Here is a 15319-nt window from a genome sequence, read left to right on the forward strand (position 1 = left end):
CCTACCCTGGACTCCAGCATGTCAAGGAGCTTTTGAGTCACTAAAAACTGCTTTGTGTTCTGCACCTGTTTTGGGAACGCCTGATTACCAGAAGCCTTTTGTGCTTTATGTACATGAGGCGGAAGGTTGCGCGTTGTCTGTCCTAACTCAATGTTTTGGAGGGAAACAGAGACCTTGTGCTTATTTTTCTGCTATGCTTGACAATGTGGCGAGAGCGTTGCCGAGCTGTCTAAGGGCTACAGCGGCTGCTGCAGTCTCAATTAGACAATCGGCGGGGCTTGTGCTGGGTTCAGATCTCACAGTAATGGTACCGCATGCTGTGGATATTTTATTGAACAGGACGCAGACGCAGCATTTAACTAGTGCTCGTCTTACTGGTTATGAGATGACATTATTCGCACCCCATGTTCCGATTAAAAGATGTGCCACTTTGAACCCGGCCACGTTGCTACCCATCCCTTCAGATGAAAAGGACGATGAAGTCCATGATTGTTTGTTTCGGACAGAGGAGGAGACGAAGGGAAGGATAGATTTAACGGACACCCCCCTAGATGATCCCGACGGAGAGCTGTATGTTGATGGTTCCTGTTTTAAACTTGCGGATGGTACCTCAACTGCAGCATACGCAGTCACAACATTGAAAACAGTGGTGGAGACTTCTAGGGTCCCGTACCACTCAGCCCAAGCTGCGGAAATAATAGCATTGATGCGAGCGTGTGAATTGAGTGAAGGACTGGACGTGAATATTTACACTGACAGCCAATACGCCTTCGGCGTGGCTCATAGTTACAGGCGACTGTGGGCAGAAAGGGGTTTTTTGACATCACACGGACAAAGGATTCAGAATGGTCCGTTGATATTACGACTATTGACAGCATTGACGCTTCCCAAACGACTGGCTGTGATCAAATGTAGTGCACACAAAGCGGTGGTGGATGATGTAGGACGGGGCAATGCATTTGCAGATCAGACAGCTAAGGAGACAGCTAGGACAAAACTCCCATGAATGTTTGTGGCAGGACCAGCTAGGTGGGTACCGGACGTTGACATGTTTATGAATACTGTACAAAGTGTGCGAAACATACAGGAAAAAGCGACTGAGGATGAGTTGAGGACATGGAAGGATGGTGGGGGACGGTTGGACTCGGATGAGTGTTGGACGGATGTGTCAGACAAAAGACGATGGTTACTTCCGGACGCATATGTCCTCCCAGTGGTGACAATGGCTCATGGGCCAGCTCATATTAGTGCGAAAGGAATATGTAAATTACTAGACCCAGTGTGGAGTAATAAGAACATTTCCAAGGTGGCAACACATTTAGTGCAGCAGTGCATGGTTTGTTTGAGACATAATCCTGGAAAGGGAACACCTGTTCCGGTTGGCAATTTTGCTCCCCCTACTTTTCCTTTTGAAGTGATCCAAATGGATTATATTGAAATGGAGAGAGTCAACAACCTCAAGTACGTCTTGGTGGTGGTATGTTCTTTTAGTAGGTGGGTGGAGGCTTTCCCAACTAAGGATTGTACGGCTATCTCCACAGCTAAGATGTTAATCAAAGAGTATTTTTCACGCTACGGATTGCCCCGGGTGATCTGGAGTGACAACGGCACATCTTTTAATGCCGAATTGATGAAACAGATATGTAAGGGACTACAAATTTCACAGAAATTCCATGCAGGCGGACACCCCCATGCTGCAGGTTTGGTTGAGAGGTTCAACGGTACTTTGAAGTTAAAGATGGCCAAGATACAAGAGAGTACAGGGTTACGTTGGCCAGATGCACTTCCCCTGGCTTTGCTTTTCACTAGAGTGACAGTTAATTCCAAGACAGGTGTCTCACCCCACGAGGTTATTTTCGGCCGTCCGGCCAACGTGTGGGGTGTCCCTAGACCTAAATGTTTCTCAGAAATAGAATATCCTTTGTTGATAGATTACCTGTATGCTTTGACTAAAGATCTTTGTTCTGTTCATCAGCAGGTAGCAGACACTCTGAAGCCGCTGCCGGAGGGGAAAGGACACACCATACAACCCGGGGATTGGGTTGTCGTCAAGAAGTACCAGCGGAAGTCCTGCTTGGATCCAAGGTGGTTGGAGCCGAGGCAAGTGCTCCTCACCACCCGCACCGCACTCCGGATCCAGGGCCGCAAGGCGTGGACGCATGCGTCACACGTGAAGCGTGTCCCCCTGCCACTGCCATATGACGAATGGCTGAGAAACGGCGTCGCTGACGACGAATGTGAAGCAGTTCCTCGGTATATACCCTTCTCGGATGCTTTGTTGAGGGGTGAGGAGCCGGATCAAAGAGGAGAGAGGCCGGCTCTGATTGCAAGTGGTGAGGCCTCTCCTAATCACAGTGAGCAAACGTCAGCAGATAAGTCCCCTGCCATTGAGCCCCCTATTCTGTTCACAGATCCAGAGGTGCGAGGGAGCACTCGTTATAATCTGCGGCCCAGGAAAGGAAGGAAGGAGAACTGAGCACTGGAAGAAGGGCTAAGTTAGGGACTTAGAAGAGAACTGTGCTGAAGAATAGTTAAGTGTTAGGGACGGACTGCTGGTAAGAGCCCTGGTGCACTGTCGAGACATTGTCAGATGGGACACTAGGATTGCGCCTGGGCCCGGATTAAGTGCTCCTGAGTTGCAAAAGCTGTGCGACTCCGTCGAGGGATTAGGGAACGAACAATAGAAGCCTGCCTGTGAAGCTTTAACGGACACAGGGAGAAGATCCCTTTTGAGGGTGAAGAACCTCCCTGGCTGGCTTCGGTGTGACTGTGACTGTTTTGATTACCTTTTTAGTTTAGTTTTGGACTTTTAGTTAGGGAATATGTACCCCTTTGGCCGTCCTATTCCAGGGGAGGAGCAGCCTTTTGCAGCTCCTCGTAGACCAGAACCCGACTCTCCATGGTTTGCTCTGTCACGGAAAGGGAAGATTGTGGCCATTGTAATACTCAACATTGTGTTTTTAATAGTTCTTGGAATACTGTTCTTCCTAGATGAAGCCTATCCTGTTCACATGTTTATCCCTACCCCTTCTGCCTTTCCCCAACACCATATGGTTACTGTTGATTATGGCGAACAATGCTTGCGTAAGGTTACCGTGATAATGTTTTTAGCAAGACTTTACATCATACTCATGCTGTGTATAATGTGACAGATTGTTAGGTTTGTGGGTTGCTACCTTCTGCTGCCTATAAAAAGGATAGGTTGTTGGCACTCCCTTTAACTCCTGTGAATAGTTGTGTGGGATGGTACACTTTAATTGGCATGGTGAAATTCTTTCAACAACCAGATTTTCTAGATCCTCGATTACCTAGTAAGGGTTCTACTTTGACAATGCGAGTACGTCCTATGCCCACCTCTTCTCTTGGACAATTGTTTACTGACGGACGTTTTGATCAGACATTTCTGGAAACATGCTCAAAGAAAGTGGGACGATTTGTGACTCCTAACGACACTGATAAAGTTAGGGAGAGTTTCCTACAGTTGCACTCTTCTCTGGCTTATAGACACCCTCCTGTGACAAATGATAGTAGTCATTCTTTGGTGCCCCTGGCAGTTGTTGGGCCCTCACCATTCTTCTGTATCCTGGGGAGGGGCCCTGTAAAGGTTGGGGACAGTTCCTTGTAACGTGACTGCATCAATTCGCTTGCCCCTTAGTCCTTCATTGGTTACTCCCCCGAATATTTACTTTGTTTGTGGAGAAAATGGATACCTGTGGGTGCCTGAGGGTTGGGGTGGAGTCTTATCTGGCTTATCTACTTCCCCCTGTCTATGTAGCACCCTCAGACTATCATAAGACTCATCGTCGGTTTGCTATAATGCCTGGACAGCGTAAAAGGAGGGCACTCCAAGTTGAGGATGTCGATCAAACTGATACCTCTTTGCAGCAATGGACAGATTTCCCTAAGGGTTTACTGCCATTCTGGGGTCCCATATTTAATAGCAGGGCTATTCGGAGACTGTCAAGGGTGATGGAAAAGGTAGTGAATACTGAGGCTGACATAGCAGCTAATATGTCCGTTGAGATGCAGGCTATGAGATTATTTACGATCCAGAATAGGATGGTGCTTGACGTCATCCTTGCTGATAGGGGTGGAGCCTGTCGCATCATCGGGACGTCTTGCTGTGTGTACATTCCTGACATGGCCCCCACTGTTAACTTAGCTGTACAGAAACTTCATAGATTAGCGACTGAACTTCATCAGGACACAGGTACTTGGTTATTACAGAAATGGCTATGGGGTGTTTTCTCCTCTTGGGGCTGGAAGATTTTGATGGGCATTGTAGGAGTAGTGGGGATATTGCTGACTTGTTGCTTATGTGTATATTGCCTTCCCCCTTGTTGCTCCATGTGTGCCAGTAATTTGCAAAATGCTAAAAGACCGACCAGCCAATATCCTGTTTCTAATGACGTGGAGCTCAATGATGTTCACTGGTTGATGCTTATTGATGCTGATGTTTTTGACTGATATGTTTCCCCGTCCCTAAAATGATGTGTAAAGACCTTATCTTTCAGCTAATAAAGGCTACGTCCATGTTAGCCACATAATGCTAAAAGGAGGGTCTGATAGGTTTCATTTTCCGATGCCCCGCCCACCGACATTTACATTTATGAGTTAGCATAATGTGTCTAACTAATGATGTATTCATTTATGCATTTACGTTTATACTCTCCATTTCATCATTCATTTATGCGTGTGATGTTATTCAGATTTCTTAGCTTAGCCTGTGTGCCACTATTTTAGGTTGCTTCTCTCTGCATGCGAGTCGCACTCGCTCATTCCCCCTCCCGCAGGAATAGGAAAAACCCTGAACGCAGCAGTTCTCGTTTCTTAGCTAACTGTGTTCGAAACTAATAACAGAAACTCTAATCAGTAATGTTCTCATGCGCTAGAGATGCTGAGGCCCGGCTCCGTGGCCTTGGGCAGAGATAACCAAATGTTGCTATTGCAGCCCTCTCCGGGTCCAGTACTTTTCCAGTATGGGCGTGTTTTACGTTGCTGTACCATGTTATAATATATTTCTGTGATGAGATGAGTCAGTCCTCTCGGCGCACTCTTAGGGGTGAGGTCGGACAGGGCCCTCTCATTTGGGAGTTTGTGACCTAATAAAATACTTTGTTTATTCTTCTCCACTGTCCGCCTGACTTCTTACTTTGTGATTATAGGTGAGTGCGGTAAGTCACTCGGTGGATTTGAGCCACGCTTTATTTATTTATTTATTATCTTATATAGCGCCTGATTCAATTCCCAAAGGGATATCTCTGCGCTTGTGCTTCCATTGGTTAGTCTCCATCAGGGATTTTTAACTGTTTTTGTAAAAGAAATTTTACCTAAGGCAGTGTAAAAAGATAGGTTTTTAGGTTTTTCCTGAAGGATTCAAGACTGGTGATTTGTTTCAGCACAGGGGGTAGGGAGTTCCAAAGGACAGGTCCTTTGTAAGAAAGGGCCCGACCTCCCTGTCTGGCTCTTCTGAACCTTGGGACCTGAAGCAATTGGTGGCTACTGGAGCGTAAAGTACGTCCAGGGGTATATGGAACAAATTTTTCCTTTAGGTATCTGGGTCCAGTGCCGAACAGGCATTTATGTATGGTACAACATATCTTAAATTTAACACGCTGCTTTACCGGTAACCAGTGGAGTTGGTAAAGAAGGGGACGAGAGGGCGTTCTGGGAGGGGCATTGAGAACTAGCCTCGCTGCAGTGTTTTGGACCACTTGCAATTTATCCAGTTGTTCCTCATTGGCCGATATGTATAGGCCATTACAGTAGTCCATCCTACTTATTATTAAAGTCTGAACAAGCGTTTTCCTGTGGTTGTCTGGCAGAAATGGAAAAACGCGCCGGAGCAGCCCAACCACACGGAAACATGCACCTGTGACTTGGGTAGTGTGTTCCTTAAGTAGGAGTGCTTGATCCAGCCGAATACCAAGATTTTTGACTGTTTGTTTCGGGGTTGGGACAGGTCCCAACTCTAAGGGCCACCAGTCTGGAGACCACATTAGAGTTGCCCTCCCAAACAACATGACCTCAGTTTTGGTCACGTTGCATTGGAGGTAGTTCTGTGCCATCCAGTGTGCCACTGCTCTCATTCCGTCCGCAAATGATTATTGGATTGCGGGTGTGAGAGTATGGAAGGGAAATAAAAGCTGGGTGTCATCAGCGTATGACACCGGGGTAAACCCATGAGATCTTATAATGTTTGCCAAGGGGGCCACATACACGTTAAAAAGAGTGGGGCTTAGGCATGAGCCCTGTGGCACTCCCTTGGTGAGCTCCCTATGGGTGGAAAAGTGGGAGCCCAACTTGACACCTTGTGAGCGACCCGAAAGAAAGCTTTCCAACCATGACAGAGCCACACCTCCTATGCCCACATCTCTCAATCGGCCGAGAAGAAGTTCATGTGACACCGTGTCAAAGGCAGCGGATAAATCTAACAGCACCAGAATCATTGAGCCCCCTCCATCAAGTGACATCCTGATGTTATCAGTCACTGAGAGGAGGGCCGATTCGGTGCTGTGATTGGGCCTGAAACCAGATTGAGAGTGGTCCAGGCCCTCCGCTGCCTCGATGTAATTTGACAGGTGAATATTTACATGCTTCTCGGTTAATTTGCTAAGATAGGGCAAGAGGGAGATGGGTCGAAGATTGGAAAGGTCCGTCCATGGAAGTACGGCACTATTCCGGATAGGGTTGATCACTGCTTTTTTCCATTCCACTGGCACATGTCCTTCCCTGAGGGAGTGATTTATTACTGTTTGGATTTGGGGTCCTAACAGGGTACTCAAGGGGGCCATCATTTTAGCTGGTACAAAATCATTGGGGGAACCCGATTTTATGTGGCTGGTAAGGAGGGGAAGATCTGTGTCAGTTACTGGTGGAAAAGTTATTAAGGAGACTTTTCTTTGGGTGGGTATGGAGGAGGCAGGAGTGCTACAATTGGAGCCCGTGGCTTTCAGGATTTTCTCATAGATTGAATTTATTTTATTTTAAAAAAACAGTGACATTTCATTGCATAGGGATAGTGAGAAATCATCTGGGCTAGCACAAGCTGTTGGTTTGACAAATGCTTCCAAAAGTTTATATAATTCCTTTGGGGAATTGCCTGCCTCTGTAAGTTGCTGGGCAAGGCTGCTCTTTCGGGCCTTATTTATGTTTTTATAGTAGTTTGTCTGTGCTTCATAGTGTGCCTTTCTATTCTCTTCTGTGCGTGCCTTCCTCCATTTTTTCTCTATCCTCCTACATCCCTGCTTCTCAGCTCACAGTGCCTCGGTGTACCATTTCTCCTGTTTATTTATAGGAAATTGTTTGTGTAATTTCAAGGGGGCCAGTTTGTCTATTGCCTCGATTAGGGAATTATTAAATTTAGCTAGTGTGTCCTCCACATCATCGGTTTCCATAGAGTTGGGCTTCTCCCAGACCCTCTGCAACTCCTCCACCGTTACCCTGTGCCACTGACGGCGCCATATTGGTGGAAGTGTTTTCCTGTGAGGACGTATATTAGTTTCCAGCAGACAGAATTCCACCAGGAAATGGTCAGTCCAGTCTAGCTGGATAGCAGTTTTACATTGAATTTTAGCACAATTATTGCAATTATTGCTTATCAGCATATTTAGTATAATTCAAAGTTAGGTATGTCGAAGCCTCCGTGTGAGTGAGGTTGCATGAGTGTGTCCCATTGTATGCGCAGTTGTTTACCGCCCCACACCAGTAGAATCAATTCCGATCGAAGGGAGGTGAAAAAATCTAATCCAGGGTCATAGGGGATATTGAGGAATAAATACAAAAACTTGGGGAGGATTATCATTTTGATAAGGGATATGCTTCCAGCCATGGTCAAGGAAAGGGTAGTCCATTGATTTGATACAGCCTGTGATGTGTTCCATTGCACACCCATAATTGAGTCTCATTTGCTCATCGCGATCTTACGTAACTCAGATCCCCAAATATTTAGCATCCTCATCTCACCATGCAATGGAAAAGTCTGTTTCAAAAGGAGTGGCGGAGTTGGTCAACAGGAAGATCTGTGATTTGGACCAATTAATATGAATACCTGATTGGCCTCCAAAGTTAAAGACATCGCGCAGTAGTGGATTGAGATTTTGAAGTGGTTCTTTAATGTATAGGGTGACATTGTCAGCATAAAGAGAAATGAGTATTGGGCGGAGGAAGCAACGGAGACCCACATGATGATAATGTTGCCTGATCTTGACTGCCAAGGGTTCCATAACTAGAGCAAAAAGAAGAGGGGATAGTCGACACCCCTGATGAGTGCCCCGAGAGAGAGAGATCGGAGGCGAAGTGTGGCAATTGATCAATACATTCGCCGTTGGTGAGGTATATAAAAGCCAACTAACTAACAGCTTTAACAACTTGAGCACAGCTGAGAGACAAGCTGTCCAATCGCTTGGCACTGATACAACCATCGTTATCAAACAGGTGGATAAAGGGGGTGCCACTGTCATCCAAAACAGCTGCGTTTACGACATTGAATGTAGACGTCAGTTATCTAATGTCACTCACTACAGACCCCTGACTGTAGACCCAACCAAAAGGCTCAGTACCACCATCATGAGATTGATTTTGGAGGGTGAAACTAATGAATGGATCACTAAAAATGAGGCTGCATTCTTGACTACCACCGACCCAGTTACCCCATACTTCTACACCCTCCCAAGATCCACAAGGGGGTGACACCAGTCCCCCGGGAGGCCCATTGTATCAGGTACTAGCAGCCCGTCCCGACCTTGTCCGGGAGCAATCAGGCTTCCCCGCCCCCCGCTCGCCCCAATATTGTGAAGCAGCCCGGCCCCCCGCCCGCCCCGACATTGTCAAGCAGCCCGGGCCCCCGCCCGCCCCGTCCCCCGCCTGCCCGGAGCCTTACCTCAGCCGCCGCTCCTCCCCCGCACTCCTCATTTCACCGCACATTGTGCAGCAGCCAAGCCCCCCGCCCGCCCCGACATTGTCAAGCAGCCCGGGCCCCTGCCCGCCCCGTACCCCGCCTGCCCCGAGCCCCGCCTGCCCCCGACCCTTGCCTGCACAGAGCCTTACCTCAGCCGCCGCTCCTCCCCCGCGTTCCTTATTTCTCCGCTCCGCCGCTCCTCGCCGCTTACCGCTCCTCCCGCCTGTCCGCCGGTCCTCACCGCCATTCCGCCGTTCGTCACCGCTCCTCCCCCGCGCCATTTCCGCCGCTTCTCCTCCCGTTCCTGGACGCCGCTCCTCCCCGCGCTCCTAACGTCAGCACGCAGGTCGCAGCCAGCGCTACTTCGAAGGGACTACTTTTAATGTTGATTTTTTAAATAACGCATATTTTTATACTTTATATAGCCTATGTCCATCTGCACACCCTGACGATTACAATGATGTACCGGGTGTGTGGATTGGCGCTGTGGTTCCCGAGTTTACCCGCCTCAAAGGTGCAAAGTTCTTCCTTTATAATAGTAGTATAGATTGGCTCACTATTGGAGCCCTTTCCAAATTCTGTGACTCTTTTCTCCAACCTGTTGTCAGAAAAATACCATCTTTTCTGCAAGACACTAGGGATGTCCTCCGCCTCATAGAATCCATAGAGGGTAGGCAGGGTGTTGATTTACTCCTAACCTTGGATGTAGAAGCACTTTACACCAACATCCCACAACAGGCCACCTTGGAAGCTGTTGAGTCCACTCTCCTACTAGAAGAGTGGTCCTCACCCACCCCAATTTCCGTCATAATGGCCTGTGCAGCCCTGGCCCTGACCGAAAACTTTTTTCAATACGAGGCACAACTCTATCATCAAATCCGTGGAACTTGCATGGGTTCTACTTTTGCTCCCAGCTTGGCATGCATCTACATGGCCACTTTTGAAGAGAGAACAATCAGTTCTGCACTTAACCCCTACTGTGACAACATAACACTTTGGCGCAGGTACATAGATGATATCCTCATACTATGGAAGGGTGACCGTCCCACCTGTGAGGCCTTCTGCTCTAGGATCAACCAACAAAATCCTTTCCTTAAATTCACTGGTACCATCTCGGAAACAACTATCCCATTTCTGGATCTATGTATCAATCTAGACCTTACTGGGCTCAGCACCACCCTCTATCGTAAGAGCACTGACAGGAATAGCCTCCTACTATATGGAAGCCACCATCCACGGGCCCTGAGGGACAATCTCCCCTTTGGACAATTCCTCAGGGTCCGGAGGAATTGCACTGCTAAGTCTGATTTCCAACAAGAAGCTACCCTGCTTCAACACAAACTTCAGGATAGAGGGTACCCAACTAAACTCATCCGCAATTCCTGCAAACGAGCTCTGAATAATCCTAGAAAGACTCTTCTTGAAACCCACCCCAAAGTATCGGATGAACTCATAACTTGTGTAACCTGTTTTACCAAGAATTCAGCATTTATAAAGAAAACGATAAACAAGCATTGGAATATTGTCAACTTGGGTGGCTTAGACATTCCCCGCCCCCGCTTTGCTTTCAAACGAACCGCTAACTTGAAAGATGCACTAATCCACACCCGGCCCAAGAAACAGAACCTGAAAAACCAAAGCACTCTCTGGGCTCTCCCCCCGGTGGTGGGTCACTTTCCGTGTGGCGGCTGCGTAGTGTGTCCACAAACACTACAATGTAAGGAAGTCAGACTAACTGACACCTTTGTTTGGCACCTTCAGAGACACACAAATTGTAACAGCACCAGATGCATCTACATGATCACCTGTCCCTGTGGTAAAAATTACATAGGGATGACGATGAGGCAAATCAAATTGAGGATCATGGAGCACAAGAGCAACATCAGGTGCTCAAAAACACACACGAGACTTTACGAACATTACTCACAGCATGGCCACTCTGCTGACAGTATCACATGGCTGGTATTAGAGTCCCACCCGGCAATTACTAAACATGCACTGTTCAGGATCGAACAGAGATGGGTGCATCGTCTAAGGCTTGACTCCGTGGGGTTGAATGATTCGGTCCCCTGGGCATCGTTGGGACGATAAGACATCCTTTACAGTACTTCAGTACACTATCTAACTCCACCCTAGGGACCCCCCACAGTGGTAACATCCATATACTCTGCTGATGCACAACTTCACAATGTGGGCCACCTGACTAGTTATATACCACACTTCCATTGGTTGCTTACCACGTTTTCAGCCTGTCAGTACTGTTAAACTGTTTTTACACCACTATCCACTGATTGACTTACTATTAACGATAACTCAGAGTGCTGATTATGCCCAAAGTACTTAATCTGTCTGAGTTCATTTTATGCCTTTAACCATTAATTGCCTACAATCTGATCTATCAGTCTTATTGTCCACCTTCTGCTGGGACCATATACTACTGCTTTACCCATGTGAGGCATCCCTGGGCAACTTTTGTATTCCCTCCACATTGTGGCCCCTCGTCCAGTCTGGACGGGTTGATAATATCATTCCCGCTCACCCTTTATCTACCGTGCAGCCGATCAATTTGCTCCCCCCCTGTGGGCTGCTTTGCCTTTGCCCATTGATACGGTGCTACTTTCCATTAACTATTTTTACCACCAAGATGGCCGCCGCCATTACCCCTATGGTGCATTGTCGCGACGCGGTGAAGACTCCACACCATGTTGCCACTACGGCGCATGCGCGGTCGGCGACGGGGGGAGCGGTTCCCGCGGCTGCCCTGGCACAGCGGCATAGCGATGGAATTTAAACCTGGGCCCCCCGGTGCTCGCCACCAGCTGCTCCGCGTCCTGTCTTGGCGCTGCTCGTGGGGGTAGGTTCACACGGCCTGGACCCGCGCCGCCGTAGGTAAGTGAGTTAGGAGCCTCCATCGTGAGCGACACCTTATACTCTTTCCCCGACACTTGGTAGGTTGGCTGAGCTCCGCTTCGTGTAAACCCTAGGTGTCCGTTGCTGTGGAGGACACTTGCTTCCGGGATACAGCACTTTATGTGAGGCCTGACTTGGTTTCTCTGTTGGTTGCCACCGATCGCTGTGCTGGGCATTGCCACGGTCACGTCCCCCCACAGGTCTTCTAGCGGGGACGGGATACGGGCGGTGCACGGTTCACTGGTGTGGCGGTTCCCCATGGAATCAAATAGCTTTGAGTGTTGCATTTTGTCCAAAAAGCAACTCTGATTCCTACGCAACTTTTACTCCGGGCTCGGGGAGAGTTCACCACTTGCATGAGTTGTCCATGATGAGTGCCTTGGGTTCCATCTTCATGGTTCTACGAAGGTTGCCCCTTGTTTTCTCCGTTTGATAAAATGTACCCTGCCTGACGTTCTCTCCCTTAGGTACCATACCTATTTTTGCCGGTCCCACCGGAGCAGTCTGCGGGGCACCTAAGGGCAACCCCAAGGGTAAGCACAGAGCCCTCTATCCTTCATTTGCATTGTTTTTGCTTTCTTCGTGCTCAATTGAGCTTGTCACTGCATAACATGGGTAGTTACTCTTCACTAGTACCCACAATGTTTGTTTATGCTTTATTTCACTTATGTGTGTGTGTACGACTTAGAGCACCTGCGTACTAGTACACAATAGAGTATTGCACTCACCACAATGCTCTATGATGTGTTTTTTATCCCTCTAGGTCGCATTACCTAAGCAGGACCATTTGGCCTGCATATCCACAGACCTACAAAGTAAGGTTGTATACCACATTGTGTAGTTTTCTCTTTTTTTGTGTAGTACTGAACTATTAGGTCCTGAAGAATTGCCTTTAAGGCAAGAAACATGTTGACCTGACTTGAGGGTTGTAGATATTTTGCTTTAACTTCTCCTAGCATATAGCTCCCCTCCCACCCTTTTAATCAAGGGAGACAACCACGCTAATAAAGTACATTGTGGACTGACTCACCTTTTTTAATTCACCTACACCTCACGACTACACTTCTCCTGCCCTTTCACACGCATGCATCATATGGCTGGAACAAAGATCTCCGATAAAGAGCCCCGGTTTCGGGAGCCCGTCAGACATTGCAGCGCCAGTCTGACGAGGAGCAGAACCCATATGATGAAGCATGACACCTAGTTTACTGGGTGTGTGAGGGTTTTAGTTCCAATAAGGGAATTCCCCCCATCTCGCTCTTCCTAGTACACTCACACGGTTTTTCTTATCTCTTCGCTCGGGGAACTTTGTACCCTTCTTGTGTTACTAGTTGTCGGACTTGTACACTGGACCCCGTTAAATATAGTCCAATTCCGGTTCCCCCTTTGTTCAAATATAAAAGCCAGACCCATGATATGAAGCCTATGTGAAGACTCATACACTGCAAGATGGTGAAAAGATAATCCCATTCCACCGAATCAAAGGCTTTAGAGGCGTCTAGGAACACCGCCACAAGCGCTAACTGTGGATCTACAGTCTGTAGAATGGAAAAGAGCGTCCTAAGATTGTGGGAGGTAGCTCGCCGGGGATAAAACCAGCCTGGCCTGAAAGAACCAGCTTTTCCATCAGTAGACTGAGGCGGATTGCCAATAATTTAGCAAGGATTTTCGCATCCATGTTTATGAGAAAGAGTGGTCTATTAGATTCGCAGCGGTCTGCAGATTTGCCCGATTTTAATAGTGATGTAATTAGCGCCTCCCTCATCGAGGCAGGTAGGAGCTGTGCATCTTGGGCCTCTAAAAAGACTTCTTTCAATACCGGGAGCAGCTTATCGATGTAAGTTTTATAGAAATCGATGGGAAGACCATCCGATCCCGGCACTTTCCCAGACTTAATTTGCATGATAGCTGCCCGCAGCTTATCATCTTCAAATGCTCGGTGGCACCTTGATGATTTTTTGATGCATGATGCTAATATGAATAGGCATCCTATTGATCACCATTTGTACTTGAACATAGTTCGTACGTGATTTTGGTGTCTTTACTCCTTTATCCCTATGTCGATTACTTTTACCTGCCACTATAAGATGTCCGCTGGGATTTTTTGTTTATGTGTCCCTTCTCTATTGTGGTAGGCGCTGGGGGTTACATTGCCGTGTACACTCAGGTGTTTGCAATTGCGGGTATGACGCGGGATACTTGGGCTTTAAAACGAAGGCGCCATTCCTGTCCCGATCAGCCGTGCCGGTTATCATGCCGTGAACTGACTATTCTGCATTGAGTTAAAAGGTTGATGGGGGTATGCTACCTCGGGGTTCTTGTTAAGAGTGGGGTTCCTGGTGGTCCTTTGGCTATTATATAGGGTCTTTTCAAATATGGTTGTTTGGTAACATACTGTATGGCATTTCGTATTGGGTTATTGCCACATACAGTAATTCTAAGGGACCGTCGCCGGGTTATTAATTGATTTTTTTTCGATGTTTGTTTGTGGTTAAACTGGCAATTTCCCTGACGGGTAAGAGCTGTTTAATAATAATACTGGCACATATTTGTCTGCCATTTTTGGGTCATGAGTTGTACTTCTTAATAACGGGGTATGTACATGTACTGAGCAATACTAGAATGTGTCTCTACTAGTATATGTTGGCACAGGGTATGTACATGTACTGAGCAATACTAGAATGGGTCTCTACTAGTATATGTTGGCACGCACCCTTTGTTTGTCTGATTACCTTCATTTTACTATGTATATACTCACTTATTTGCGTGTGTTGTGTGATGCACAATGAGCTGTACTCTCTTCTTTTACTGAACTAGAGTACTAATCATGACCTATGGCGATATCAGCTGACTCGAACACTTCCTCCTCGCTACAGCTCGGACTCAGTAAAATCTCAGAATGGATGAACAATTTTTTTTTTAAATTGAACAGCGGTAAAACGGAACTAATTTTGCTGGGAAAGAACAAAGGGCTATGGGGCCCTCAACATTGGCCATCTGAAATGGGTACCCCCCCCCCACCCCTGTTACACATGCTCGCAATTTGGGCGTCATCATTGATGACTCGCTCAATTTACACAAACAAGCGGTGAAAACTTCGGCTACCTGTTTCACCATACTTAAATGGTTAAAGAAGATCTGCTGGATGCTACCTGAAAACACCAAAAAGACTGTTGTCAATGCTTTAGTAACATCAAGGCTTGACTACGGAAACGTTCTGTATCTGGGGGCAAATAAGATCACAGTCCGTAGATTACAGACAATTCAGAACGCTGCAGCAAGATTATTATGCAAAATTCCCTTTGCGAAGCCCACTACAAAATACATAAGAAAGCTCCACTGGTTAAAGGTCGAGAACCGAGTTAAATTTAAATCTCTATGCTTCATGCACCGAATTTTCACCAATAACGCCCCCAAATACTTGCAAAACCTAGTGCGTCCATATCGTCCCACCAGATCTCTTCGATCCTCTATGGCTAATCTTTTCGAAATTCCAAAGTTTAGATTGTC

This window comes from Lissotriton helveticus, chromosome 6, assembly GCF_964261635.1.
Source record: "Lissotriton helveticus chromosome 6, aLisHel1.1, whole genome shotgun sequence".
Taxonomy (NCBI): Eukaryota; Metazoa; Chordata; class Amphibia; order Caudata; family Salamandridae; genus Lissotriton; species Lissotriton helveticus.